We start from the raw sequence: 6,913 nt of genomic DNA, 5'->3' as shown, positions 1-6,913 counted from the left end.
ATTCGGGCGTACGCGACGCGCTCGGCGCTTCGAACAGCTCCGGTGTCCCCATTATTTTCGATTTACGGCTAAAATAAATTTTTCTAATTTTTTTCAATAACATATTCCTGCTAAAATAACTTTTTTACATAGGGATTAAGCATTTAGAACGATACATTGTTTAAAATAAGGGCACTTTACTCTTGACATTTTACGGTTTTTTCAATTTTCTGAAAAATCCTATCATTAGATTTTTTTAAAAATACGATATTCTTGCTTAACTAACGTTTCTACATAGGGATTAAGCATTTAGAACGAAATCTAATGTCAGAAAATGGCACTTTACTCTTGACATTTTTCGGTTTTTTCAATTTTCTGGAAAATCCTATCATTAGATTTTTTTAAAAATACGATATTCTTGCTTAACTAACGTTTTTACATAGGGATTAAGCATTTAGAACGAAATCTAATGTAGGAAAATGGTACTTTACTCTTGATCGGTACGTTGGGACTTTGAAAATATTCGGGCGTTCCAATCGCTCGTCTGTTGCATCATAGCGCGTCTCGGCGCAATCGACCGATTCGCTCGATCCATTATTTTCGATTTACGGCTAAAATAAATTTTTCTAATTTTTTTCAATAACATATTCCTGCTTAAATAACTTTTTTACATAGGGATTAAGCATTTAGAACGATACATTGTTTAAAGTAAGGGCACTTTACTCTTGACATTTTACGGTTTTTTCAATTTTCTGAAAAATCCTATCATTAGATTTTTTTAAAAATACGATATTCTTGCTTAACTAACGTTTCTACATAGGGATTAAGCATTTAGAACGAAATCTAATGTCAGAAAATGGCACTTTACTCTTGACATTTTTCGGTTTTTTCAATTTTCTGGAAAATCCTATCATTAGATTTTTTTAAAAATACGATATTCTTGCTTAACTAACGTTTTTACATAGGGATTAAGCATTTAGAACGAAATCTAATGTAGGAAAATGGTACTTTACTCTTGATCGGTACGATGGGACTTTGAAAATATTCGGGCGTTCCAATCGCTCGTCTGTTGCATCATAGCGCGTCTCGGCGCAATCGACCGATTCGCTCGATCCATTATTTTCGATTTACGGCTAAAATAAATTTTTCTAATTTTTTTCAATAACATATTCCTGCTTAAATAACTTTTTTACATAGGGATTAAGCATTTAGAACGATACATTGTTTAAAGTAAGGGCACTTTACTCTTGACATTTTACGGTTTTTTCAATTTTCTGAAAAATCCTATCATTAGATTTTTTTAAAAATACGATATTCTTGCTTAACTAACGTTTCTACATAGGGATTAAGCATTTAGAACGAAATCTAATGTCAGAAAATGGCACTTTACTCTTGACATTTTTCGGTTTTTTCAATTTTCTGGAAAATCCTATCATTAGATTTTTTTAAAAATACGATATTCTTGCTTAACTAACGTTTTTACATAGGGATTAAGCATTTAGAACGGAATCTAATGTAGGAAAATGGTACTTTACTCTTGATCGGTACGTTGGGACTTTGAAAATATTCGGGCGTACGCGACGCGCTCGGCGCTTCGAACAGCTCCGGTGTCCCCATTATTTTCGATTTACGGCTAAAATAAATTTTTCTAATTTTTTTCAATAACATATTCCTGCTAAAATAACTTTTTTACATAGGGATTAAGCATTTAGAACGATACATTGTTTAAAATAAGGGCACTTTACTCTTGACATTTTACGGTTTTTTCAATTTTCTGAAAAATCCTATCATTAGATTTTTTTAAAAATACGATATTCTTGCTTAACTAACGTTTCTACATAGGGATTAAGCATTTAGAACGAAATCTAATGTCAGAAAATGGCACTTTACTCTTGACATTTTTCGGTTTTTTCAATTTTCTGGAAAATCCTATCATTAGATTTTTTTAAAAATACGATATTCTTGCTTAACTAACGTTTTTACATAGGGATTAAGCATTTAGAACGAAATCTAATGTAGGAAAATGGTACTTTACTCTTGATCGGTACGTTGGGACTTTGAAAATATTCGGGCGTTCCAATCGCTCGTCTGTTGCATCATAGCGCGTCTCGGCGCAATCGACCGATTCGCTCGATCCATTATTTTCGATTTACGGCTAAAATAAATTTTTCTAATTTTTTTCAATAACATATTCCTGCTTAAATAACTTTTTTACATAGGGATTAAGCATTTAGAACGATACATTGTTTAAAGTAAGGGCACTTTACTCTTGACATTTTACGGTTTTTTCACTTTTCTGAAGAATCCTATCATTAGATTTTTTTAAAAATACGATATTCTTGCTTAACTAACGTTTCTACATAGGGATTAAGCATTTAGAACGAAATCTAATGTCAGAAAATGGCACTTTACTCTTGACATTTTTCGGTTTTTTCAATTTTCTGGAAAATCCTATCATTAGATTTTTTTAAAAATACGATATTCTTGCTTAACTAACGTTTTTACATAGGGATTAAGCATTTAGAACGGAATCTAATGTAGGAAAATGGTACTTTACTCTTGATCGGTACGTTGGGACTTTGAAAATATTCGGGCGTACGCGACGCGCTCGGCGCTTCGAACAGCTCCGGTGTCCCCATTATTTTCGATTTACGGCTAAAATAAATTTTTCTAATTTTTTTCAATAACATATTCCTGCTAAAATAACTTTTTTACATAGGGATTAAGCATTTAGAACGATACATTGTTTAAAATAAGGGCACTTTACTCTTGACATTTTACGGTTTTTTCAATTTTCTGAAAAATCCTATCATTAGATTTTTTTAAAAATACGATATTCTTGCTTAACTAACGTTTCTACATAGGGATTAAGCATTTAGAACGAAATCTAATGTCAGAAAATGGCACTTTACTCTTGACATTTTTCGGTTTTTTCAATTTTCTGGAAAATCCTATCATTAGATTTTTTTAAAAATACGATATTCTTGCTTAACTAACGTTTTTACATAGGGATTAAGCATTTAGAACGAAATCTAATGTAGGAAAATGGTACTTTACTCTTGATCGGTACGTTGGGACTTTGAAAATATTCGGGCGTTCCAATCGCTCGTCTGTTGCATCATAGCGCGTCTCGGCGCAATCGACCGATTCGCTCGATCCATTATTTTCGATTTACGGCTAAAATAAATTTTTCTAATTTTTTTCAATAACATATTCCTGCTTAAATAACTTTTTTACATAGGGATTAAGCATTTAGAACGATACATTGTTTAAAGTAAGGGCACTTTACTCTTGACATTTTACGGTTTTTTCAATTTTCTGAAAAATCCTATCATTAGATTTTTTTAAAAATACGATATTCTTGCTTAACTAACGTTTCTACATAGGGATTAAGCATTTAGAACGAAATCTAATGTCAGAAAATGGCACTTTACTCTTGACATTTTTCGGTTTTTTCAATTTTCTGGAAAATCCTATCATTAGATTTTTTTAAAAATACGATATTCTTGCTTAACTAACGTTTTTACATAGGGATTAAGCATTTAGAACGAAATCTAATGTAGGAAAATGGTACTTTACTCTTGATCGGTACGTTGGGACTTTGAAAATATTCGGGCGTTCCAATCGCTCGTCTGTTGCATCATAGCGCGTCTCGGCGCAATCGACCGATTCGCTCGATCCATTATTTTCGATTTACGGCTAAAATAAATTTTTCTAATTTTTTTCAATAACATATTCCTGCTTAAATAACTTTTTTACATAGGGATTAAGCATTTAGAACGATACATTGTTTAAAGTAAGGGCACTTTACTCTTGACATTTTACGGTTTTTTCACTTTTCTGAAGAATCCTATCATTAGATTTTTTTAAAAATACGATATTCTTGCTTAACTAACGTTTCTACATAGGGATTAAGCATTTAGAACGAAATCTAATGTCAGAAAATGGCACTTTACTCTTGACATTTTTCGGTTTTTTCAATTTTCTGGAAAATCCTATCATTAGATTTTTTTAAAAATACGATATTCTTGCTTAACTAACGTTTTTACATAGGGATTAAGCATTTAGAACGGAATCTAATGTAGGAAAATGGTACTTTACTCTTGATCGGTACGTTGGGACTTTGAAAATATTCGGGCGTACGCGACGCGCTCGGCGCTTCGAACAGCTCCGGTGTCCCCATTATTTTCGATTTACGGCTAAAATAAATTTTTCTAATTTTTTTCAATAACATATTCCTGCTTAAATAACTTTTTTACATAGGGATTAAGCATTTAGAACGATACATTGTTTAAAGTAAGGGCACTTTACTCTTGACATTTTACGGTTTTTTCAATTTTCTGAAAAATCCTATCATTAGATTTTTTTAAAAATACGATATTCTTGCTTAACTAACGTTTCTACATAGGGATTAAGCATTTAGAACGAAATCTAATGTCAGAAAATGGCACTTTACTCTTGACATTTTTCGGTTTTTTCAATTTTCTGGAAAATCCTATCATTAGATTTTTTTAAAAATACGATATTCTTGCTTAACTAACGTTTTTACATAGGGATTAAGCATTTAGAACGAAATCTAATGTAGGAAAATGGTACTTTACTCTTGATCGGTACGTTGGGACTTTGAAAATATTCGGGCGTTCCAATCGCTCGTCTGTTGCATCATAGCGCGTCTCGGCGCAATCGACCGATTCGCTCGATCCATTATTTTCGATTTACGGCTAAAATAAATTTTTCTAATTTTTTTCAATAACATATTCCTGCTTAAATAACTTTTTTACATAGGGATTAAGCATTTAGAACGATACATTGTTTAAAGTAAGGGCACTTTACTCTTGACATTTTACGGTTTTTTCAATTTTCTGAAAAATCCTATCATTAGATTTTTTTAAAAATACGATATTCTTGCTTAACTAACGTTTCTACATAGGGATTAAGCATTTAGAACGAAATCTAATGTCAGAAAATGGCACTTTACTCTTGACATTTTTCGGTTTTTTCAATTTTCTGGAAAATCCTATCATTAGATTTTTTTAAAAATACGATATTCTTGCTTAACTAACGTTTTTACATAGGGATTAAGCATTTAGAACGAAATCTAATGTAGGAAAATGGTACTTTACTCTTGATCGGTACGTTGGGACTTTGAAAATATTCGGGCGTTCCAATCGCTCGTCTGTTGCATCATAGCGCGTCTCGGCGCAATCGACCGATTCGCTCGATCCTATATTTTCGATTTACGGCTAAAATAAATTTTTCTAATTTTTTTCAATAACATATTCCTGCTTAAATAACTTTTTTACATAGGGATTAAGCATTTAGAACGATACATTGTTTAAAGTAAGGGCACTTTACTCTTGACATTTTACGGTTTTTTCAATTTTCTGAAAAATCCTATCATTAGATTTTTTTAAAAATACGATATTCTTGCTTAACTAACGTTTCTACATAGGGATTAAGCATTTAGAACGAAATCTAATGTCAGAAAATGGCACTTTACTCTTGACATTTTTCGGTTTTTTCAATTTTCTGGAAAATCCTATCATTAGATTTTTTTAAAAATACGATATTCTTGCTTAACTAACGTTTTTACATAGGGATTAAGCATTTAGAACGAAATCTAATGTAGGAAAATGGTACTTTACTCTTGATCGGTACGTTGGGACTTTGAAAATATTCGGGCGTTCCAATCGCTCGTCTGTTGCATCATAGCGCGTCTCGGCGCAATCGACCGATTCGCTCGATCCATTATTTTCGATTTACGGCTAAAATAAATTTTTCTAATTTTTTTCAATAACATATTCCTGCTTAAATAACTTTTTTACATAGGGATTAAGCATTTAGAACGATACATTGTTTAAAGTAAGGGCACTTTACTCTTGACATTTTACGGTTTTTTCAATTTTCTGAAAAATCCTATCATTAGATTTTTTTAAAAATACGATATTCTTGCTTAACTAACGTTTCTACATAGGGATTAAGCATTTAGAACGAAATCTAATGTCAGAAAATGGCACTTTACTCTTGACATTTTTCGGTTTTTTCAATTTTCTGGAAAATCCTATCATTAGATTTTTTTAAAAATACGATATTCTTGCTTAACTAACGTTTTTACATAGGGATTAAGCATTTAGAACGAAATCTAATGTAGGAAAATGGTACTTTACTCTTGATCGGTACGTTGGGACTTTGAAAATATTCGGGCGTACGCGGCGCGCTCGGCGCTTCGAACAGCTCCGGTGTCCCCATTATTTTCGATTTACGGCTAAAATAAATTTTTCTAATTTTTTTCAATAACATATTCCTGCTAAAATAACTTTTTTACATAGGGATTAAGCATTTAGAACGATACATTGTTTAAAATAAGGGCACTTTACTCTTGACATTTTACGGTTTTTTCAATTTTCTGAAAAATCCTATCATTAGATTTTTTTAAAAATACGATATTCTTGCTTAACTAACGTTTCTACATAGGGATTAAGCATTTAGAACGAAATCTAATGTCAGAAAATGGCACTTTACTCTTGACATTTTTCGGTTTTTTCAATTTTCTGGAAAATCCTATCATTAGATTTTTTTAAAAATACGATATTCTTGCTTAACTAACGTTTTTACATAGGGATTAAGCATTTAGAACGAAATCTAATGTAGGAAAATGGTACTTTACTCTTGATCGGTACGTTGGGACTTAGAAAATATTCGGCCGTACGCGGCGCGTCTCGGCGCTTCGAACAGCTCCGGTGTCCCCATTATTTTCGATTTACGGCTAAAATAAATTTTTCTAATTTTTTTCAATTACATATTCTTGCTTAGATAACTTTTTTACATAGGGATTAAGCATTTAGAACGACATATTGTTTAAAATAATGGTACTTTACTCTTGTGATTTTTCGGTTTTTTTTGATTATTTTGAAAAATAAATTTTTGTAATTTT

Source organism: Megalopta genalis, unplaced genomic scaffold (genome assembly GCF_051020955.1).
Source record: "Megalopta genalis isolate 19385.01 unplaced genomic scaffold, iyMegGena1_principal scaffold0341, whole genome shotgun sequence".
NCBI classification, from domain to species: Eukaryota; Metazoa; Arthropoda; class Insecta; order Hymenoptera; family Halictidae; genus Megalopta; species Megalopta genalis.
The sequence above is the reverse complement of the archived record's forward strand: the minus strand, read 5'-3'. Positions refer to the sequence as shown.